Source organism: Lutra lutra, chromosome X, assembly GCF_902655055.1.
Source record: "Lutra lutra chromosome X, mLutLut1.2, whole genome shotgun sequence".
Lineage (NCBI taxonomy): Eukaryota > Metazoa > Chordata > Mammalia > Carnivora > Mustelidae > Lutra > Lutra lutra.
Genome location: NC_062296.1, coordinates 25,046,641 through 25,072,381, shown reverse-complemented (window position 1 = coordinate 25,072,381; position 25,741 = coordinate 25,046,641).

The following is a 25,741-nucleotide window of genomic DNA, read 5'->3' as shown; positions in this document are numbered from 1 at the left end:
AATGAATTGTTAAGATCTAAATGAATAATAACATAAGCACAAACTGTAACATAAGCATTAAGAAATGTATGTTGAACTATAATTCCCATTCTATAAAGTAAAATATATAATCATAAACTGAAAATAAATTGTTATTTTAAAAAAGTTCAGGACTGGGCTGCCTGGGTGGCTCAGTGGGTTAAGCCGCTGCCTTCGGCTCAGGTCATGATCTCAGGGTCCTGGGATCGAGCCCCACATCGGGCTCTCTACTAGGCAGGGAGCCTGCTTCCTCCTCCTCTCTCTCTCTCTCTCTACTTGTGATCTCTCTCTGTCAAATAATTAAAATCTTTAAAAAACAAAAAGTTCAGGATTTGGTGGAGAAAGAAGTGAGGCATTTAAAGTTTGAATTTTATGTTCAATGTTAGACAACAAATGTTAGAAATTTGTTTGAACATAGTAGTAAAACATTTTGGGGATTGGAAAGCATAATTTATTTAATTTTGATACTTTGATAGATGAATACAGCTTTAAATACCACAAAAATGTAGAAATATATCTCTAGAAAAATAGAGAGTTTATGAATTAACAGAGGATAAAAGAGAAATTTTCTCACTCTGAGAAATCTAGATATAATAAAGAGTAAATGAGCAAATAATAATAGGTAAAATAAGTAATAAGCATAAAATAAGAAAAGAGGAAAAAATGTAAATATATCAACTATCCCAACAAATGTGAATGGATTGAACTCCCTTTAAAAAGAAAAAAGAAAGAAAGAAAAGAGAAAAGAAAGTCCAAATTAAATTAAGAAATAAATGATGAAAACAAAGGAATAAGCAAAAATGTATCAGATAAATATTAACAAAAAGAAAGCAAGAATTGTGATATTGGTATCAGGAAATAAAAATCAAAGTGAAAAGTATTAAATGATGGCACAAAGAGAAACATTGGTAATTGATTTCTTCATTAAGTAGCTACTATGTGTCAAGCATTGTTTTTAGATACAAGAGAAAAACAATGACCAAAGAAAATAAAAGAACTGTTTTTGTGGACCTTGCATTATAGTAGCAAAGGATAGATATTAACAAAAAGTTGAATTACTTGGCATATTAGTATCTGATAAATATTGTGGAGAGAAAAAAAAAAGCAAGATGGAATAGTGGAGAAGGCCTTAGGTAGGGTGGGAGAAGCCTATCTGAGAAGGTAACATTTGACCAAGGACTTAAAACAGGTGTAATGGTAAAAGATACTAAGATACTATGAAGATATATAAGTCACAAGTACTTATGCACCAAACAATATAAGAGCAAAGTTTCCAGAATTAAAAAGAGAAAGCAATATAATATAACTACATAGAGTGAGGAATGTTAATAGATGTCTTTCAGAGAAAGTAAAGATATGGAGGATGAGAGTCAGTCAAAAATTTCTGTCCCCTTCAAAGAAAGAATATATATTTTCCTCTCTGGTATGGAACATTTATAAAAATCAATCATTTACTTGACACAAAGGAACCTCAAGGAATTCATAAAGTTTTAAAAAGCCATATTACCTAACAGTGGTACAGAAAATTAAAAACAACAGCAAAAATATAATAATATCTTAGCCATCTGGAAATTGAGGAGTGCTTGGATAAAAGAAGAAATTAAAGTAGAAATCATGACTTATCTAAAATTTATCCCCAAAATATACTTTTCACTTTGTATTAAAAGCTGTGGGCTTATGGACATTGGGGAGGGTATGTGCTATGGTGAGTGCTGTGAAATGTTTAAGCCTGACAATTCACAAACCTGTACCCCTGGGGCAAATAATACATTATATGTTAACAAACATAATTAATTTAAAAAAGTTATGGGTAAGCCAGGAACAGAAGGAAACTGTCTCAACGTAATAAAAACCTTCTATAACAAACTGGTGACGAACATCATACTCTGTGGTGAAAGGCTGAAAGCTTCTCCTCCAAGATCAGGAAACAGGCAAAGAGGCCCACTTTTCACCATTTCCATTGAACATGATACTGGATGTCTAAGCCACAGCAGTTAGGTTATTAGAAGTTATTGGGTTATTAGGCTAATTAGGCTGTTATTTCCTATTAGAAAAAGAAATTAAAAGCATTCAGATTGGAAAGAAAGAAAATTTTAAAAATTTTTAAAAAGAAACTTAAACAAGTAAAATTATCTCTGCAGGGCACCTGGGTGACTCAGGCCAACTCTTGATTTCAGCTCAGGTTACGATCTCAGGGTCTTGGGATTGGGTCAGGGTCTTCACATTCCACACTGAATGTGAAATCTGCCTCAGATTTTCTCTCTCCCTTGCCCCTCCCCACTGCTTTCTCTCTCTCTCTTTAAAATAATTTTTTAAAGGTTTTATTTATTTAAGAAAGAGAGAGAGAACAAATTGGGGGGAGAGGCGGAGGGAGAGGGAGAATCAGACTCCCCGCTGAGCAGGAAGCCTGATGTAGGACTCGATCCCAGGACCTTGAGATCATGACCTGAACCAAAGTCAGATATATAACCAACTGAGCCACCCAGGTGCCCATCTCTAAAATATTTTTTTAAAGACTTATTTTTCTCTCTTTGGAAATGACATGATTCTATATATAAAAAACCCTAAAGGTTCCACAGAGAAAAAAAATTTTTAAGCTAGAATTTAAATAAAAAATTGAATTAAAAAAACTATTTGAGGGACGCCTGGGTGGCTCAGTTGGTTGGACGACTGCCTTCGGCTCAGGTCATGATCCCGGAGTCCCGGGATCCAGTCTCGCATCGGGCTCCCAGCTCCATGGGGAGTCTGCTTCTCCCTCTGACCTTCTCCTCGCTCATGCTCTCTCTCACTGTCTCTCTCTCAAATAAATAAATAAAATCTTTAAAAATAAATAAATAAATAAAATAAAAATAAAAAATAAAAAAACTACTTGAACAATAAATGAATTCAGCAAAGTAGCAGAACACAAAGTCAACACACAAAAATCAGTTGCATTTCTACATAGTAACAATGAACATTCTGAAAAGGAAATAAAGAAAACAATTCCATTTACAATAGCACCAGAAAATAAAATACTTAGAAATTAATTTAACCAAGAAAGTGAAAGACTAATATAATGAAAATTATAGAACATTACTGAAGGAAAGTAAAGAAGACATACATCAATGGAAGGATATTTCATGTTCATGTATCGGAAGACTTAATATTGTTAAGATTCCGATATTACCCAAAGAAATCTACAGATTACATACAATCTCTGTCAAAATTCCAATGACATTTTTTGCAGAAATAGAAAAATTCATCCTAAAATTTATATGGAATCTCAAGGTACCTGGAATAACCAAAGCAATCTTTTTTTAATGGTTGATCAAAAGTGGTACCATTTTTTTGTGTAAATAAATATGTGTATAGAGAGACACACAGAAAATCACTTGAAAAAATGTATATCAGAGTATTAAGAATAGTTCTATATGGGTGATGAGAGAAGTAGTTTGAAAAATATTAACTGGCTTTATAGGGGCGCCTGGGTGGCTCAGTTGGTTAAGCAACTGCCTTCGGCTCAGGTCATGATCCTGGAGTCCTGGGATCGAGTCCCACATCGGACTCCCTGCTCGGCAGGGAGTCTGCTTCTCCCGCTGATTTCTCTCTCCTCTCATGCTCTCTCTCTCTCTCTCAAATAAATAAATAAAATCATTTAAAAAATATTAACTGGCTTTATAGAGATTTAATTTACATACAATAAAATACAACCATTTTAAGTATATAATTCAAATTTTAACAGTGTATACACATTGGTAATCACCATCACAATCAAGACAAAACATTTGCATCTCCCCCAAAAAGTTTTGTCTTGTCCCTTTTAATCAATTCTACCTCTCCCAACCTCCAGCCCCAGATAATCACTGATCTGCTCTTTTGCAGAAGTACTTTGCATGTTTTAATTTTGCTTATCTATATATTTTAATATTCTCCAGTGAATAGATCTCTTTTTAAAAAAAAAAGATATTTTAAAATTTAAAAGTAATTTTAAAACTATGTTAAAAACAGGAGCGAAATACCAAAAATAATCTATGAGATAAAGTCATTCCAAAATTGATTTACATATATCTCTCATAACATATGCACCAAATGGTGGAATTTCCGTTGTCCTGCTTTGCTCCCTGACTCTAACGGATCTTCTCCAATCCCCACCCCAAGACTCCAGTCATTTAGCTGACCCAAAGTTGCTTAGATCAGCCCTGTCCCCAAAGTCAACAACTCCCTAACCTCTCATGAATCAATAGCCTCTAGGGGTTACAATAATCTTCTTATCCAAAATGGAAAAAGGGGACACAGTCTCCTTTAAAGGTTGTAGATATATGACTAGTGTAACATTGTGTGTCAACTATACTCAAATAAAAACAAAAAATAAAATAAATTGATATGAATGTTGTATATCTATAACCAAAGCAATCTTGAAGAACAAAGTTGGAGGATTCACACTTCCTGATTTCAAAACTTACTACAAAGCTACAGTAATTTAAACAGTGGTATTGGCATAAAGACAGATTTATAAATCAGTGAAATAGAATAGAGAAGCTAGACATAAACCTTCACATAATGGTCAAGTGATTTTTTGGTAAGAGTTCAAAGATCATTCAATGGGGAAAGGACTGCCTTTTCAACAAATGGTACTGGGAAAACTGGAGATCCACATGCAGAATGAAGTTGGACCCTACCTAACAGCATATAAAAAAATTACCTCAAATGGGTCAAAGACTTAAAAGTAAAAACTAAAACTATGAAACCCTTAGAAGAAAACATAGAGCAAAACTTCATGACATTGGATTTGGCAATGACTTCTTGGATATGACACCAAAGGCACAGGCAACAGAAGCAAAAGTAGACAAATTGGATTTCATAAAAATGAAAACTTTTGTGCATCAAAGGAACTATCAACAAAGTTAAAAAGCAACCTACAAAATGGAAGAAAATCTTTGTAAACTATATATCTAATGGGAAATTAATATTCAGAATATATGGAGAACTCTTAAAACTCAACGATAAAAAGAAAACCCAATTCAAATTGGAGCACTGGATGTGGTGGATAAACAATGAGTCTTGGAACACTGAAAAAGTAAAATAAAATAATAAAATAAAATAAAATAGGCAGGGGTGCCTGGGCGGCTCAGTGGGTTAAAGCCTCTGCCTTCAGCTCCGGTCATGATCCCAGGGTCCTGGGATCGAGCCCCACATCAGGCTCTCTGCTCAACGGGGAGCCTGCTTCCTCCTCTCTCTCTCTCTGCCTGCCTATCTGCCTACTTGTGATCTCTATCTGTCAAATAAATAAAATCTTTAAAAAAATAAAATAAAATAAAATAGGCAAAGGACTTAAGTAAATATTTCCCCCAAGAAGATACCAGAATGTCCAATAAGCACATGAAAAGATGATCAACATCACTAATTATTAGGGAAATACAAATCATAACCACAGTGAGATACTAACTCATATTCATTAGCATAGCTACTATCAAAAAATAGAAAGAAAAGAAAAAAGAGAACAGGTTTTGGTGAGGATGTGGAGAAATTGGAGCTCTTATGTACCGTGGTGGGTGTGGGACAGCCATTGTGGACGACAGTGTGGCTATTACACAAAAAAATTGAAAATAAAATTATCATATGATCCAGAAAATCCACTTTGAGTATACATCCAAAAAGTACTGAAGACAAGCTCACCACTGTGAGCTGTGTGACTTTGAGAAAATTATTTAACCTCTCTGTACTTCCATTTTCCTTTGTCTATGAAAAGGAATAATAATAAAGCTAGATCTGTTAAATGGGGATAATAATAAATTATAGATTTTGTGAATTACTTTGAGAATTAAATATAGTTAAATTATTATATGGCTCTTGGTTTTGGCTCAGGTTGTGATCTCAAGGTTGTGAGATAGAGCCCCCCATCGGGCCCCACGCTCATCACAGAGTTTGCTTAAAACTCTTTCTCCCTCTGCCCCTCTGCCTTGCCCTCTGTCTCTCTAAAATAAATAAATCTTTTAAAAAAATGAATTAAATTAAAGCTAAAAGCACTTAGGCCACTTCTTGGCACAGGCTAGGAATTTCTATGACAACATTTAGCCTTCTGGGGTTACTTCTCCATGTCTCTAATCTCTCTGGCAACCTGTTCACAAATTCCAACTACTTGAGTAGTCCCAAAACTGTGATCTTTCCCTCTTCTGCCTACCATTCTCTGCTTGGGTTCTGCCATCCTGGGAAATACACCTGAAGAGATCATTCAACCTGGGTAAATGTTGGGCTTGAATCATATACTTGCTGTCTCTCTCAAGGACTACAGTCCCATTTTGATCACTGTCAAATACCTGTAGTTGTTTTACATATTTTGCGAAGGTTTTGTTTTGTTTTGTTTTGTTTTAGAGAGGGAAAGAAGGGCAGTGAGAGAAGGAGGGAGAGAATCTTAAGTAGGTTCCATGCCCAATGTGGGGCTCAATCTCACCACCTAGAGATAATGACCCGAGCAGAAATCAAGAGTCAGATGCTTAACGGACTGAGCCACCCAGGCACCCCTATTTTGTCAAGTTTTTATAGTTGTTCATGGCAAGAAGGTGAGCCTGATATCAGGTACTCTCTCATGGTCAGAAATGGAAATCATGGCAACTTCTTAAAAAAATGATTAACATACAGTGCTGTTGAATTTGTGAGAGAAATATGAGCAGGGAGTCCAATGCCCGGCTGGATCCCAGGACCCTGTTCTGGCAGACGAAGGCAGATGTTCAACTGACTGAGCCACCCAGGCTACCCCCAAAAGATTCTTCTTGCATACTACTCAGTTCATGTAAATTTATAGCCTGGAAGATACTAAGAACCCAAAGGTCACCTCTAATTAGCCTGTGTTTCTGACCTGGTTCCTATTTCCAAGTTCCTCTGATTAGGGCTCCAATACTCCTGCTAGGCTCAGTTCCCTCTCCTGGATCTCCATCCATTGGTAAGGATTCTGCTACCAATAGATGGATCTCCCAAATGGACCTGTCTGCCTACCTGCCTACTAAGGCCTGAAGACCTACTGCCATGTGTTGTATCTAACTTTCTAACACACTAACATAACAATGTACACTCTGGTGTTGGCTGTTGCATGGATCCTACCAAGAAGGCTGTACCTCCAAGCCCAGTCCAGCCTCTGAATCCTGGAAAGTTTCCTCAGTGACTGCCCTTTCCCCATGCATGGGTTTCAAGCCGGGTCTCTGGTTTGTAGTTCCAGAAGGGAAGCATTTCTCATGACTCTTTGAAATACTGGGGTGCTCTGGAGATGTGGGCAAGATGGCAATTACCACTTCTCAATTGACTTAATCAATCTCTATAAAGCAGCCTCATTTACCTTTAAGTAAGTTCCCACTTTCTGATGCACTCAATAAAATATTAATGATAGTTCAATATGTATTATACCATTTTACATTTGTGTGATTTTTCACTTTTCCAAGCATTTTCACATTGTTATCCTTATTTGTACCTGCTCTTTTATTGGATCTCATAGGCATCTTAGAGTATCAATCAAGTAGGTATTAAGCGAACTGTAAGCCTCTTAAGGGAGGACTAACTCTATTTGAACCCTCCCTAGTATTCAGTACGGTGATTCTATACAAAGTAAGTGCTCAATATGTAAGTGCCAACTTAATATTCTCTCCATTTCATAGATTCAGAAAGTGAGACTCAGAAATGTTAAAACACATCTAAGGCCCCACAGACAGTTAGTTCCATTCCTCATTTCAGGCCCAGTGCCCATCCATTAGCCCAATCATTTTCCAACTGTGCTCTGTGGGAATCCTGAGTTGTCCAGGGAGTATTAGGGCAAGGCCAAGTAGAGAACACACAACTGTTCCAATCAGAGCATCTTCACATTCATCTATTTTAGATTTTGAGGGTTTGTGTCAGATTTTACTTGAATCAATTATTGTGCTATTTTTTTCTTAAGAGCAAACACTCACTTACCCATGCTAACCTATAATGTCCTTTATGATGAAAAATATTCACTTGATGGTTCGAATTGAAGTGAGGGAGAGGAGATGAAGTAGAAAATGACAGGATCAGGGGGATCTAATAGTTATGAATAAGACCTCAGTTCTCGAACCTTCAGGCCCTTGGCAAGGCGAGCACATTATACAAGTTTGGTGGTACCATTCACGTAAAACATGACAAACCTGCCCTCAGGATAGGGACCCTATACATCTAGAAAAGCACTCATGAAGAATGTCTCTGTATCCCTGAGAGACACTCAGAATGTACAGGACAATTTTGTTTACACCAGAAATAGTTAATAAAAAGTTACTGTTGAGTGTTTCAGTATGATTACCGCTACTATTTTGGAGTTCAACCACCTAGCACGTTTTGTTGCCTTAGTTAAGCGTCTTAAGCTCACGAGGGAAAGAGAGAAAAGAAGTATGCTCAGGAGTGGGGGGCTGTATAAAAGTGAAGTATAGATATTGGCATAAGGGTCACTCCAAAAACAAGTGCAGAGGACACGAATAGGCAATTCACAAAATAAGAATGGCCAGAAAGCATATAAAAAGGCTCATTCTCACCATTAATCCATGAAAAACATAAGTGAAAACAATGTGATTTTTTTATTAAGAAAATAAGCAAATGTTAAAAAAAGAAAAGGATAACAGAATTAGTGACATCCAGGGAAATGTAGATTCTTGCATATTGTTAGTAAGAGCATAAATTGATAAAACTTCTCTGGAGGAAAATTCAGCAATAAGTAGTAAAAACCTTAACACTTTGAATATCTTTTGACTCTGCAACACCATATAGGAGTTTATTCTATAGAAAGAATCATAAATGAGAACAAAGATATATGTTAATTGGACTTCACTACAGCATAATTTGCCATAGTGAAATATTAGAAACGGCTGAAATAGCCAATATTAAGGGACTGATTAAATAAATTATTGTATACCTATATATATGGCTATTACAAAGCAAATTATAGAAGATTTAATGGCATGGAAAATGTTTAAAGATATATTTTTCAAACATACTGAGTTAAAAAGCTGGTTGCACATAAGAGACTCTTAATCTCACAAAACAGAGGGTTGCTGGGGGGAGGGGGGTTGGGAGAGGGTGGTGGGGTTATGGACATTGGGGAGGGTATGTGCTATGGTGAGTGCTGTGAAGTGTGTAAACCTGGCAATTCACAGATCTGTACCCCTGAGGCTAATAATACATTATATGTTTATAAAAAAATTAAAAAATTATTTTAAAAATCTGGTTGCAAAATAGTATGTGAAGTATGACATTATATATACACACGTTTATAGTAATCCTTAGGACTATTCATAAATATTTTCACATTCTCCTTAAAGACATGTAGTATGATTGTGCTTCCCAATTCCTTTGATGTTACCTATGGTCACGTAACACAACTGGAATGTGAAATATGAGTGGAACATTTAAGGGCCAGTGACCAATGTGCCACATGTTCTTTTCCCATCTTGACAATTATGGAAACATGTGTTGTACAGAGTCTTCTATCAGCCTGGGTCTCTAAGTGACCATGATGTGCAGAGGCTCCCTGCCCACATATGTTGGATATGTAAAAAGCTTTTATTGTATGAAGCCATTGAGATTTGGGAGTGGCTGTTATCGCAACATAGCCCAGCCCATCCTTACTTATACTGTGTGTGTGTGCATGCATGTGCATGTGTGTTACAGACAGAGAGAGAGAGAATGGAAGGGAGGTGAAAGAGGGGACTAGATAGTTCTACATGAAAATAATAACAAATGGGGTGATTTTCATTTTCATATTTTTATGTCTTCTAAATTTTCAGCAATGAATATAATTTTTATATTAAGAAAAAACTTTTCTTCCTATCCTCATCTACTTTGTCCCTTCAAAGACCTCTACATGTGAGCTGTGGGACCCTAGGTAAGGCATGTAGTCTCTCTTGGGTTTCCTCCTACCTCAATGGCCTCAATTTCACAGTTTGCTTTGCAGACCCCTCTTCATCTCCCCAATGTTTCAATGTTCATGGACTTCAGGACTTGGTCCTAAACCCTTGTCTTTTCTCTCTTTCTGTCTTTTCTACTCCTTTTCCCTAAGTGAGTTTATCTAGCCTCTGGCTTTGAATGCTGACTTCCAAATACTCATCTCTAGTCCGACCTTTCCTCTGAGCTACAGTCTCCTACACAATTACCTTTGTTACCATTCCACTTGGATATCTTACAAACACCTGAAACTTAAGTTGTTAAGCAGACCCTCGGATCAACACTTTCACTTCTGCCAAAGCCTATTCTCTCCACCCATGTTGTTACCTCCCCTATTCAAGTTCCCACCATTTGTTGCCTAGACCATAGCAAAAATCTCCTAATTGGTCTGAAAATTCTACTCCTGCACACCCTTCAACTCCTTCTCTATATAGCAACAACAGTGGCCTAAAATAGAGGTCATGTCCCACACCCACTAAAAAACCCTTCAGTGGCTTCCTACTGCACTTAGAATAAATCTTAAATCTATACCATGCCCTACCAGCCCCTGTCTTCCTCCCAATCCTCACTTTATGGACCTCTCCCCTCACTTGCTACATTTTAGTCACACCTGTCTTCTCTCAGGTCCTCAAAGATGCCAAACTCTTTCAGTCTCCAGTACTTTGCACAGGCTCTTCCCTCCTGACCACAAGCCCTATCTCCCCCACTTCATTTGAATCTATCTCATCCTTAATGTCTCAGTTAATATGTCATTCCAGTAAATGGGTCTTTCCTCATGACTCTACCTGAGGCAGAAAATATGGACTGCCCCCACAGCAACAACCCCTCCCTACCTTCTTCTTGGCTAGCACAGTAATGATTTTGTTCAAAGTTATGGCTGTCCCATGGTCAGAGGAGCCTTGTCCTTTCCAGTCACAAATAGTAGGTAACAATTGGTGTTAGACAATCATGATCATATCTTGCCCTCCTGTCAGTGATTGGTTTAAAGATGAGTAAGTGACATGGATCTCACCAAAGCAACACAAAGTGAAGTCTGCTTTTGAAAGGTCCTTGCTGAAGAGAGAGAAAGAATAACAATTTTCTTTAACTAGCTGTCTAGTGTCTACATGTGATGCTTGCAAGTGTGTAAAACATCTTGAAATCATAAGCGAAGCATTACCCATATGCTAAAGATGGTAGACTAGAAAAATGGAATGTGCCTGGGTCCCTCATAATAATTACATTACGTATCTGAATTGACCCTGGATGCCTTGCTTCCAGACTTCTTATTCAGTGAGATAATAAATTTCATATTGCCTCACCTAATTTTTTAAAATGTATTTTATAGCAGGAAGAACAGAGGCACAGAGGGAAAGAGAGAGAGAGTCTTAAGCAGGGAGCCCGGTGTGGGGCTCAATCTCACAGTCCTGAGATCATGACCTGAGCTGATATCAAAAGTCAAATGCCTTGGAGGACAAGGGGAGATGGAGAGGAGAAGGGAGTTGAGGGAAATTGGAAGGGGAGGTGAACCATGAGAGACTATGGACTCTGAAAAACGATCTGGGAGTTTTGAAGGGGTGGGGGGTGGGAGGTTGGGGGCACCAGGTGGTGGGTATTGTGGAGGGCGCGGATTGCATGGAGCACTGGGTGTGGTGCAAAAATAATGAATACTGTTATGCTGAAAAAATAAAAAAATTTAAAAAAAAAAGTCAAATGCTTAACCTACTAAGCCACCTAGGTGCCCCAACTTGACCTAATTTTAGTTTGGTTTTCCATTACTGGCTGTTGGAAGTTGGTCCTTATCTTCTATTCATATAGCAGCATCCTATTGGTTTTCTTTCTTTCTTTCTTTCCTTTTTTCTTTCTTTGTTTCTACTGAAATGTGTGTTTTTCTGGTTTCCTCCATTAGCCCATTTCTTCATCTGCCTTTCTGTTTATACAGTTGCTATCACTGCTATTATGTTTTTTTCAGGCTCCATTTTACAAAGACTAAGAGGCTAAATGTTCATCTCCCTCCTTATGTTTCCATCAGAAGGAAATCCAAATGGATTAAAAGCAAATCCAAATGGATTGTTACTTGTTTGCTTTTTGTTTAACTAACATGAGAGCAGAATCTATGTCTATCCTGTTCACCAGTGTCTACCATGGTATCCAATACATAGTAGGTGCTCAAGAAATATTTGTAAATGAATGGCCAAATGTCACATCCACAGGGAGAACCAACTGGCTGGTTTAGATGGCAATTGGTGGGCAGAGGATATGTATAAACACTAAGAAATAAATTATACTTGTCCTTTGAAAATGATTTCCCAAAGAATTCTGATACCTGATGTTTTAAACTTTAGTTTCAAAGGAATGCAGATGGGGAAGATACTAAAATGGAGGGCTCTAAGAATTCTTGTCCATCCTCTAGACAATCTATATCTCATCATCCCAAGAAGATAAAACAAAAGGTAATCATTTCCAAATCTCTACCACACCAAAGTGAGCTCATATTTCTGTCTAGAGCAGATCAGGCACATAACCTGGATTATTTTGCTTCTTTACTCTTTCATCAGCTTCTACTGTTATGAAAAGTATTGTTGTTGCATTTTCACAAATAAAAGTAAATCTAAAATGATGACACAATCCCATAGAGCATGTCATTCAGATGACTGCAGGAGTCTTGTCCAGAGACATAAGAGTTAATCCAACTTTGAAAGTCCTGACCAAGATGCCCTGTGTGGTATATTTAAGGTTACACTGAGACTATATCTTCTAACCAAAACAACGCCCCTAGTTTGCCAGGGTTTCTGAATTCCCACCATTATTGCTGCTTCACTGGACTAATACAGTTATGTCTCCAGAAGTCTCCTATTAAAATGTGAATGTACTGTCCAGAGAGGCTAAGAAGTGAATTGTTTGCCATTCATTTTTTTAACAGACAGCAAAGTCCCGAGAGAATGGAATACTGTAGAGAATAGTTAAGCTCTAATGAATGTGAGAAAAGAAAGAAAGTTCTGAACATGGGAGGGACCATAGGCACTGGAAATTTAGAGGAAGAGAAGAGATAAAGGAGACTAGGAAAATACCAAAAGAGAAAGCTAGTAAAGACTCAAAGAACATAGACTCACCCCAGAGCCCCCAGTGTTCTTTATGCTATCCAATCACTTACTTCTGATGGAAACATAAGGAGGGAAATCAATATTTATCCTCTTATCTATCTCTTTGTCTGTAAAATGGAGGCTGAAAAGAAAACATAATAGCAGTGATAGCAGCTGTATAAACAGAAAGGCAGATAAAGAAATAGGCTAATGGAGGAAACTAGAAAAGCACACATTTCAAAGGTCTGGTATCAGCAGGGCTAGTCTGGAAAACTAACCCAGGTTAAGGTGTTATTGACTACGGTGAACACATTTTCTAGATTATACAGTTTGTGTGATGTCCTGGCTTAATTATTAAGTATCCTCTTCCACTCTCAAAAGTGTCCCAGCTTGGGCAATAAACAATGCAGTGACCCTTATTAGGGACTGGTAACAGTGTCATGAGGATAGATAGAGCCTTGCTGAGTTACTAAGTGCCTTCAGGTCTCTAGGCCTTGGAGTGGCCCGAGTCCCCCAACTTCCTGACTCTAGTTTGGAGTTGCTGCCTATTTGCTATGATGCATAAATGTTGGGAAGCCATGCACCAAATGTGGGAAGTACTGCCATTTTAACAGCGGGCATCCCAAAGGACAGGGTGAACACAGGAATTTCAAAAAGTAGAACAAGGCTAGTGAGGAGGACACAAAGAAGGTGACATGGAAACCCTAGAAGCTCCTCAAATCACAGTCAAAGGAAGAACTCACTCCTCCTAAACATAGGGCTGGACCTGATTCCAGTACACAAACAGTTGCCATACTCCCCATTTTCACCCATAAAGCAAATAGTGCTTGCTCTAGACAGGATCACTCAGTCCTGGACTGGGCTAATATTCATAGGTGCATCTGGACATTTACTTAGCCCTCAAATTGTAAGAAACACTTTGGTCCTCGTGCAATGCCAAATCCAGAACAGCAATGACAATGACCAAAAAAAAAAAAAAATTAATAGCCTGTACACAGAGAAAATACATGAAAATAATCCACTATATCTGAATATCTGATGTGAAGAAAGAAGAATCATTTGATTATAAACATAGGATTTCAGTTCTCATCTTACAGCTCTAGAGAGGAAATTGTTCCAAAATTGATAACTTGTATTTTTCCCTCCCAAAGTTTGTGTTCCCTTCCAAATCACACTAAATCTTCAGAGACATTGCCTTCTGAGCCTAAAACCTATTTCCCCACCTAATTCTCATCTCTGGGTAAATACTTGTAATGTATCTAGGAAATCAAAGACATAATTTCTATTTCAATATATGCAAAGACATTCGGCTCCTGCGGTTGAGAGGATGAGTTACACACTACGAGGAAATCAGAAGAGAGCGGATAGGGGCTTCTGTGTAGCTCCTTACCCCTCTGGCACCAGTTTTATTACCCTGCAACAGCACCAATGTGTGGAAAAAAAACCCCAAGGTTCTGGCCTCTTAGCTGCTGCCAGGAAAAGCCAGTGTTATCTCAGTGTACACTGAGGAGCAGGTGAGGAGAGAAAAATTAAAAAAAAAAAAAAGATAATCAAAGCCCTCCTGCCGCCCCCCTTGCCTCTAAAATCTTCACCAAGAACCCCAGACTTGGCTATTCTATCTTGTGCTGTGTGCATAGAGAGCAGGTAATCAGCAAAACTAATAAAAAATGCATTCATTACCGCAGAGCGGCAGTGGGTGAGAGTGACTGCAGCTTTCACTAGCAAGTGGTTTCTGCACCGGCACAATCCAATCTCCATGGCTCTTTGGCAAAACCTTTGCATCCCCTTGCCCTCCCCCTCTCCCCCCACCTTCCCAGCTGGCTCTGCCATGCTCAGCTCTGCTTCTCCATTAAAGGCAATCTGATTCAGACACTTGACAATGTTTTCCCCTCAATCACCACGACATTGCTCTGTAAAAGCTGTTGTCTAATAAGTCTTCTGAGTATTTTTAAAAAGGTTTTTCTTCACTTTAAAATACATTTTTTCTTTGTTTTCAAAGCAGGAAGCCATTTTCTGCCAGGGCTAAACAAACCCAAATGCTGACAGATTCTGGAAATGCACAAACCTTTCCTGCTTCATCCAGCTTACCAAAATGGACTCTCTTGGAGCCCCCCAGAACCAAGGAAGCTCAGAAGGAAAAAAAAAATACGCTGTTGGGTCTGGAGCTAATAACAGTAACAGGTAATGTTACTGATCATTTATTACATGTCACGTGTTATTCTCTGCACTTTAATTACCTCATTCCACCCTCTCAATAGCCTCGTGGGGTATGGGTTAATCTCATCATCCCGACTGTACTGAAGAAGGCTGTGAGACCCAAGGAAGTCAAATCACCCTAACACTAGGTGTGGATGGGGGATTTTGAACCCAGAGTGCCCAGAGTGAGTGGCCCTCGCTCTAAACCATCCACCATGGTCCTGATGGAAGAAGACAAGTGTAGCACTCTGCACATTTACCCATTCCCTCTCAGACTATAAAGTTAACCCTTCCAGGACATGTGATTACCATTCAGTAAGTAACTGTTTTCTAGGACAAATAGTACTTCCACCAATCCCTGAAAAAATCAATCTGCTTTAGTGAAAGTACAGAGAGAGTTTCATAAAAACAAAATAAAACTCTTTCCCAGGTCTTTGTTCAAGCCTACAATGCTGGTTGAATGGCCCTTGAGTTTGTATGGCATTGAGGCAGCTATCTGCTCCCTGCCCTTTGAGAGCACACCAAGTAGCTGGGATGTCAGAATACACACACACACACACACACAGTGTGATGTGGAGGTAGGGTGGCATAGAAGCTTCCTGGATCTCATTTCACCTCCACAACTTAAAGCTGTGTGACCTTGGGCAAGTCACTTAATCTCTGTGTGTGTGTCTTAGTTTTACTGGCTGTAAAATTGAAATAACAGTAGTACCCACCTCACGGGGGTTATGCAGATTAGATGAACTAATGTATTAAATCTCTTAGCACATACTTAACACATAGTAAGCGTTGATAAGTAATAGCTCATACCATAATTCCTCTCCCACTGACCTGAACTTTACAGCTTATGTTATATATCCAAGGCTTCAGCAAAGAAATGAATGGTGGCAATTTGAGGCAGGGGAGGGTGGTACCATATGTATTTCATTAACACTTCGACTTGACCCAGATAATCTGGCAAGTTACTGACCTTGCTTCGAAGTATACTTCGAAAACATACCAGATTGGAATATTAGGGTTTGGGGGAAGCCAGATATTTCCAGACTTAAACCTCAGTAACAGAAGCCTTGAAAAATAAACAGCCTCAGACTACATCTTTTTATTTAAAGGAGTCTGCCCTCTAAATTATAGGGGACTGGGCTTTTTTTTCTTTTTAGTACATATAGGAAACCACAAAAAAAAAACAAAATAGCCAATATTTTCACTTAAGAAAATGATTTGCTCCAGAGTTCCTTTAAGTGACAAGCACGTGTTCTGGATTTAAAATAAAATTCAATTTACCTAAATTCATTTTCCACACAAATTTTTAGAAGCATGCCCATTGCATAAAGCAAGATTTGCCCATATTATAAGGTATAGCAGCAAATTGCTGATGTCAACTTCTACTTTGTCGGTGTTCACCACCCAGCCTCTTATCATGCTGTGGCCAGCTACAGACACACTCAGCCAATTTCCATGTCCTTAAGAAACCAGAAATGTTACACTAACTCAAACCTCCAATTCTTCTCAACTGCCATCCGTTCCTTAATGGTAACACAAGGACTGCTTTCTGCCAAGTACCTTGTAGATGGTACCTACCACTTAACTGACAGAATCCTGAAAAGAAGTCAGAAAAGGTATGTAAGTTTTGATGGCAAGGAGGCAAGAAGAGAAAGGTTATTCTCCTTTTGTCCTATCACATTCTTCTACTCTTCTCCGCAGTGCTCTGCACTACAAAAGGCTTTGTCCTGAGCACAAGCTATGGCCACTACTCTCTGAATTTGCCAAATCTAACCACCCAGATGAAAAGGCACTTGGTCTCTTCATTTTAGTTTGTCCATGAAATCAGAAGCTTTTTCTCCCTCGGATTACTCCTAACTTATGACCTATAGTGTTAAACACAGCACCGTTGGATTTTGCTTTAGGTTAATTCCCTCATTTGACAAAAGTTATTTAGCATCAGTTATATTCTACACATTTTTTCTGGGTGCTGGGATTATAGCAATAAACAAAACAGAAAAAGAAAAAATCCCCACCTTCACAAAACTCACCATCTTAAATAAACCAAATTAGTAAATATCTCGTTAGAGTTAAGATATAGAACTACAGTATATTCCAATACCAAGGAATTTGGTTCCCTCAAGTCTCCCTCTAGTTAGAAAAACAATAAAGTATGGGGCGCCTGAGTGGCTCAGTCAGTTAAGCATCCAACTCTTTATTTTGGCACAGGTCATGATGTCTGGGACATGAGATCAAAACCCAAGCCAGGTTCCATGCTGGGCATGGAGCCCACTTGAGATTCTCTCTCTCCTGCTGCCCCTCCCCCACTCTCTTGCTCATGCTCCCTCTCTCTCTCTCTCTCTCTAGAACACTAACAAACAAAACCAATAAATTGTTCATAATTTTCAAAAAAAAATTGATTAGTTTGGGAATGTAAACATTCCATCCATTTACGTACTTATTAATCACACTGTTCCTAATTCCAAAAAGACTTGGAAATAACATATAATAAAAGACTTAGAAATGTTTTGCTTTAATTTGTTCGCCATGAATCTAACTTAAGCAAAAGTCAAGTATTGTACTGATGGAGAAGTGTAAGATTTCAAAAGTCAAGATGGTACGGCTTTGTGCTCATGTAATTGGTCTGCAATTATTGTAAACAACCACAAGGTGGTGGTAATGATGCCTTAGTTTATAACCATATCAGTAGGGCAGGTTGATAATATAGGTATGATTTACCTGAAATGAAGTCACAGTATACTTTCACAACCACAAAATTTTTTTTCTCAAAACCCTTGTGGCAGAATTCATGATTAAAGAGCTTAGGATGTTTTCAAGAAACTCTTTAAGAAGGTTGAGATCTTGAGTGAGCTCATGGTAGCCCTCATTCATTAATTCATTCAGTACATCTTTACTGAGAAGCTTTAGGTTACAAGTGTTATGAAAAGCATGTGAAAATGAATTTTTTTGTTTACCAAATATACATAAAGGAAGCATCCTAAATAAAAGGAGAAGGCAATGACACTTTTCACATTCTAACTTATGCATTTACTCTCCATTTACCATTCCTTGTTTAATAGATGCTTCTCAGGGTCTCTTTCCTTTCAAGTTTGTATGAAATGCTTCTAAATTTGGTTTGCATTAAATATGGGGCTAATAACTGTACTTACCTCAAAGAGTCAATGATTCAATGAGATAATACACTTAAATCGCTTAGCAAGTACCTGGTCCCTGGCAAGAAATATATGTTAGTCATCATCATTGTCATCGTCACCATGATCATTGACATTTTTGTCACCATCAACACCATCAGGGGGAAAACCAAGTTAATCCGTATATACCTGATATTCGAGTGAAGGGAATTCAGAACTTGGGAGGAGTCACTGCTTCTTCTTTATTAGCAAAACATAACAATGTTCTAAACTTTTAGCTGAAACTTTAAGAGGGACAGGGTGTTTGTTTTTGTTTGGTCTTGTGTTGTTTTGAATTTCGAGGCATTACCTCACAGGGACTTTCTTAGTGTGGTGCCTCTGGATATAAAATCATCTTCCCCTTGGGGAACTCAATGTGAGTATGGATAGCAGGGTAGGTAAGATTGTGAGACCACTCTTGGACTGGCCTCCTGCCAAGAAAAATCATTTTAAGTGATTTTTTTTCTCTTCCTTTGTAGCACAGAACTTCTCTGGGGACCGATGCTACCCACTGAGGGAGGCCAGAAGAAGCTGTGAGGAACTGTTTCAGCCTCCCTCGAGGAAGCCCTTTCATTTCCTTTAGACCCTGTAGGACCCTTAGTGAATGAGTCACTTGGACTCTTGGGAGTCAAGAGCCTAGGGAACTGAGGAGGGAGGTGCTCCTCCTCTAGAGCAGACTGCCTCAGGGCCGGCTTCATCAATGTGACCTATGGGGTCTCACAGGGTCCCATGCTATAAGGGCCCCATGCTTGCTACCGTACTCTGCCATCTCTGTCTTGAAAGTCTTAACGATTGAGCAAGGGGCCCAGCATTTTCATTTTGCATTGGATGCCGCAAGTTATACAGCTTAACTTCTGGGGCCCTGAAGAGTTTCTAAACACGGGGTGGAACTTGTTAGTCTCTCTCTCTGCTGCTACTTAGCCAACTCCAAGCCATTCCCCAGCGATGAGGTCCCACTAAGTGTGGTGGCTCAGTGGAACCTAGCTTTCTGACAAACCCTGCACTCTGAGGATCACTCTAGAGATATTTTCGTACCCTGAAGCACTGATGTCTAGTAACAGGAACTGTGGGTAGCTTGCAGTGAATAAAAGCAAAAGCAGCCTAGGAAGTCAGAAAGCCTTAGTGTCAGGTTTGGGGAAGTGATGGGCATTCTGACCTGTCTCTGTTTCTTCACAAAAGAGCTATTGCTATAGAATGTCTAGAAAAGTCAAAGTGGTAGAAATTCTCTAAGAAAGTTCACATTTCCTTATTTAACTTGAGCTAATCAACTTTACCTATCTGAGTGTCACAATATTGAGTGGGATCTAAATGATTTCGCTCTCTCGGTCTCTCGTTCTCTCTTCAGTGCCTTATACGAAGGGGCAGATAAGATATATCCCCAATTCACAGCTCAAAACACCGATGCTCCAAAAGAATAATTTGGGCCTAACTGCAATTAGAATCCAGGCTTTCAGATGACTGATACAATATTCATATTTCTGAAAAGGTGTGTGGAAAACATTTGTTTTTTTTTTTTAAACTCCTATTCTGAGTACAAAGAAATAGGGTTTCTTAACAGCGGCACTATCAGCCTCTGGGATTGTATAATGCTTTGTTTTGGGGGGTTGTCCTGTGCATTATAGGAAGTTTAGCAATATCCCTGGTCTCTACCTGCTGAGTGTAAGTAGACATCCACCCCCAAACCCCCCCTGCCAGGTGTGATGATCAAAAAGTTCTCCAGATATTACCACTTGTCCCCTGGGGAGCAAACCACATCCAACTGATAACCATTTCAGGAGAGCACTTCACTATTTAAAGGGAACACGTGGTGAATCCTTTAGTAAACTACTCTCTGCTCTCTCCAAATTTGTATTTCCACATACTAGGTTGTCTTAAATTAGAAAATACCTTCTTTTCAAAGGAGAAAACCACCGATTTGGGCTGTGTGGGGGTAATCACCTAGAAAGATGTGATGCCTTTCTTTTCCCTCAAAATATTATTATGTTCATAGAAGTGATGTCACAAAGATTCAACAGAATATGCTCACAGCATAAAGATTAGAACAGGTTTAACTTAAGCAAATCGAGCAATTTCTCTTTAAGAATTAGCTACAGTCAAATATCTGAAAATTCAACTATTTGCAGTTATTTTTTCATCCCCCTAAATATGCAGAATTCACTTTTAAAGCAGGAAATACAGACCTTCCTCCCTCTAAGAGACTGTGAAAAATACCTTATTCCTAAAGATAGCTAGGCTCAAACTTCCTAATCAAACAGATCCGGAAAGAGAAGTTAAGTGGCAGGAATGGCTAACAAACAGACAGCAAATCGTCCATCTGACCCTTGAAGCAACCCATAAGCCACTCATGGCCTCAGCTAGATGGACCAGACAGGTTAGCATCCAATCTAGGATACTTGTGAGAGCCAGAGGGGGCACCAGTAATTACTGTGCTAGGACGAGGGGCGTAAACTGAATTGTCCTGGGCAAACCAGGATGTGTGCTCGCCCTAGCCTGCTCACAGAAACACACCACTGCCAGACTCTTGTCATATTAGAGAGCCCCAAATCTTAGTAGCTTAAAACAAAACCATTTATCGTTTCTCACCCATCTGTATGTTGGCTGTGGTTCAGCTGATCTAGACTGATCTCAACCGGGCAACTCTGCTACAGACCATAATAACAATGGAAATGGCTGTTTCTCACTCCAGGCCTGTGAGTCAACCGGGCCAGTTCTGCTCCACGTGTCATTCATCCTTCTTGGACTAGAAAACTATCTGGTATGTGTTCTTCTCATGACACCCACAGAGGTGAAGATGGCAAGTAGAACTGCCATGAATTTCCTTAAGACATAGGCCAGAACTGGCACATTGCCACTTCTACCCACGTGCCACTGACCAAAGCAAGTCACATTGCCAGGCACAAAATTAAGGGGCAAAGAAATAAACTGCCCACAATGAGGCCATGACAAAGGTATGAAAGCAGGAAGAAGTGAATAATTAGAGCACTCATTCAATCTAACACCTTCACCGCTCCCAACCTCATCACCACCACCCCCACACATACACATACCTCAGGAAGGGTAGGGGGGTCTGTTTGCCTTCATACAATGTGACATGATGCTGACTCAGTTCCTGACATACAGTCTTGTAAGCTTCAGAATCCAGAGTCAGTTTCTAGTTTTCATAAGAACTCTGAAAAATGGAAATTTTTTTCCAGGAGAGTATAAAAGCATAACTCTTCAGCCAATTGGCATCCAGAATTCTCAATAAAATTCTCAAATCTGCTCAAACATGCAACCCATGCCCAGCTTAAGCTAAGAGGCAGGGCCAGTTTTAGGTTGGGGGTTAATTTCCCCCAGACTTGCCTGTGCTATTTGACAGTGACAGTTCCTAACCTTCCCAGAGGAGTTTTTAAAAAAGCATACATTAATAAAAATGTCAACAATAACATCTTTGGGAGGTAACCTGGAATAATTCACAATAAATTAACACTTCCCGTCAAAGAGACATTGCAGCTTATAAGAATGTCACTTTGTGAGAAGTGGGAGTCCCAAAGCCATGTGACTTCCATCTGCAGTTTGCAAGCCCATTCAGAGCCCACCAGGGGATAATTACTTGCTAAAATGTACCCATCCCAGCAGAATATATTTGTTATGATTCAGTTCTCTCACAGCATGAAGGAGACTCTGGTCTGGTGGATAAAGCCTTGAAGGAATAAGAAACTCCATTCCCCACCACTTGGCTGTGTGACCTTGAGCTGTTCACTAAACCTCTCTGATTTCCTTGATTTCACAGTCTATGGAGTAAGACCTCAGACCTCTGCTAACCCTGAGAATGACATGAAGAAGAGTCACTAGATCCTTATCTGAAAAGGCCTGAAACCCTGTTTTCCTCTACCTGGAGGAAAAGGAGTACTTCTATACTAATTTCTCACCCTGGACACTCAATATAAAATTACTTTTTTAGGAGCAGAATCAAATATCAAGCAGATGCATCACAAACTGAATTTAGGGGGATGAGTTACTAAAGTCACAGAAGGATCTCACCATTGAGCAGCCTACCTTTAATGGGCCAAAGACAAGACCATTCAGCTACTTCACTGGCCTGTGGAGATTGCAAGAGTAAAATGATTACCACCCACAATTCATGAGGAGCAGATTTTGGCAAGATAGGGATTTTAGTGGTTAATGTGGCTGTTTCCACCCAACCTCCATATCTCCCTCCCATATCTCTTTGTGTGTCAATCATGTCATTTGGAAAGGAGAGGGAAAGGACTGATGCTACAGATAAGGTATAATCCTGTTCTCCCATGCCAAGGTGATTGGTTCAAGTAGCTCCAGTCTAAGCCTGGCATTACTTGATCACAGGATTTGATCATGAATGCTCATGTGATTCATTTTGAACCAGTGATGCAGATGTGAAGACAAGACATGCTATAGACATTTTACCATCATTTGGTGGTGGGGGGGATAAAGGAAAAGAAGTTAGGTTTTTGATAAAATTTTTAACTACTGAGTCTAATCAGCTCTCAAGTAGTCTTACCCTCTGTCTCTTCCAGAGATGTGAGTCAATGCATCTCCCTTATTATTTAGACCAGTTTTGGCAGGTTTTGTCTTATCTGAATCTCGAAGCATCCTAACTGATATAGGAACTGAAAGAGTCAAGAGCATGGTCACTAGCCCTGAGATTACCTAAAGAAGGAAATGTGAAAGTGCTTAGTCCAGAGAGAAAAGGTTGGAACAGAGGTACTAAAGGGGAAAGATCATCTCCAAGTAATTACCAACAACACCACCACCACCACCACCACCCCCTGCCATAGCTCCTGGAGATACCCTCAGGATAAAACAAATGAGTTGTAAATACCCTTCCCATCAAAAAAAAACCAAGCCAATCTGAAAATAATTCAAGATAAATAAGTGCTTCCATGGCCACACTCACTTGGTGGGACTGTCTCCTCCTAGAAATTGCTATGGATTCATTTCTGGGCATATCAAACCCAAGTTCATAAGGCTACACATAAACTCCCACCAGAAGCAGGGCCAACTAGGCCCATGCCTAGAATTTCAGCTCTGCAGGGCTGTGGATTTATTCAGCAACACCAAGGATGACATCTACATAAAAGACTTCTACAGAGGTTCCTGGAGGGGTAGTAAAGAGATGACTGAATGACAGAGAAGTTAGATGGAAGACCCAGGCTTTCTTATTTGTCACACCCAACCTAGGTCTCCAAATAGGACTGGACTCTATTCTTCCCAAAGAATCCAGGAACGAAAGTACAAGAGAGACCCTTAAAGAATCAGGAGTTCCTAAAGTAGTTCCTTGATTAGAATTGTAGACTAAAGCTTGAACAGTTTCTCTGACCCTAATATAATCCTGCCTCATGGAACCATAGAACCACAGAACAGGAGAACAGTAAGGGTCTTTAGAAATCACCTTGTTCTATCTTCTTTTTTTGATGGCATGGGACTGAGTCTGGGATAAGGAAAGTACCTTGTTTCAGATCTTTGAACACCTTCCTCTGTCCATACTATGTTACATTGTCATTGCCACTGAATACATCTGCTCCTTCTCTGAACTTGAAATTCATTGAAAGCAGAAATTGTCTGCTCCCTTATATCCCTGGTAACTACCAGAATCTGTCACATAGCAGGTGGTCAAACGTTTGTTGAAGATATCAAAGTTTCAAGTCCTACAGTGAGGAAGTTATCTTTCTATTAGGCGAAGGATATAGAATCTTCGTTTCCTTACTCTTAAAAAGTATAGCAGTTTACTTCCAATGAATCAGGATTATTTTTGTCATTATTTTCCTTATTTTCAAGGTATCAAGTGAATAAGTACAAGGATCAATGTCTGGTTAGATCTTCTCCCCCAAATTCCTTGGCCAATATTTCTTTCTGCTTACCCAAGTGCCCCAAACCCAAGCCTGAAAGGAACGGAAACCTCATGTAGAGAAGTGCTATTTTCCTTTTTGTACTGTAAATGTTAAAACTTTGTATTTTCCTTCTGCCTCAACACCCCCACAAACCAAATAGGCTGTGAGCACCCCACCCAGATGACTGGGTGCGCCACTGTGATAAGGCTGGGCCCTGCCACAAGTTCCCCTTCTTGCCCTCCCCTGACTCTGACCTACTGTCATCCAAATGCACCAATGAAATCACCTCATGCCTTTTGCTTGTGTGCTCCATTCTGATAAAAACACTTGCCTATTGGTCAACCTCTCCCTCTCTCCCCATCCGCTTGGTTGAATCCATCCTTTGGTGCTCCCCTGCCCTGTGTGGCCCTCCTTCATGGTATACGGTGACTGTTTCTCTAAAACTTGTGAGTATAATAAACTTTGTTTCCTGGTGCCTCTCTTGTGTCCCCTCTTGTGGCTCCACCTGACTAACCATTTCAAGAGAGAATACAAACAACTTCTCCATAAGAACTGCAATGAATTCCTTACTTGCCATTTAAACTGTCTCATAGAGCTCCTGTAGAAGTGAAGACAATGGGTCCTAAGACTTCCAGGTAATTCTAAATCCAGCAGAGATCCCTCCTAACCACAGAGAGAGAGCTGGATGTGGGGCTTTGTCTGTAACTTCTGGCGGCTCTGATGCTGCTAGTATGATCTCTGGCTCCTCACTGGAAAAACAAAGCTCAAGTTCAAAAAACATCTCACTGTTTTCTTGCGTGAGGGATTGAATGCAAAAGAATTTGCACGTATTATACAGACTTCAACAGCAATATGCCTAGTTCACCGCTGTGTCCCTGCTGGTTCAGATGGGACTGATCCAATTCTGCCAACAGCTGCCACTGACAGCTAAAAGTTTAAAAAGTGGCAGCCAGTGAAAGAGAGAAAAGCAGATAGTGGGCAGGAGAGACTGACAGTGGGAAGGATAGGTGCCATTTACAGTGATGAATTCAATGGAGGATTTTCAAATTCAGAGGCATTGAAACGCTTTTCTTCCACTCATCTTTTGTTACTGATCCACTCCGTTACTCTTCAAATGACAGTGAAGATGGCCACGAACTTCTTCATCCACCTCTTCTGATGGCTAGCCACGCACGGATGGGGATCCAGATGCTTTCAGCAGTGAAGGGAGGTGTGCTGAAAGCCATCCCCCTCCAACCAAAATGTATTGTCTCTGCACCTGAAATCAAAACTGAAACTCCTCATTAGAGTCAGTCCTTTAGGTCAAGGCACTGAAGGCTCCTATTACAATGCAACTATGTTATCTGAAAGAGGACCATATAATGCCTGACACAGAGTAGAGTTTCTCTAAATGTCATTTTTCATATCAAATTGTCACTGCCTGCCATTAGAACCTTAGTAAAGATTCATCTACAAGATTCTCTCCTGTCTCCAAGGGCTCTTGAGGAACCCTGATGGGAGGATTTTGATGGAGCACTGGCAAGGACTTGAT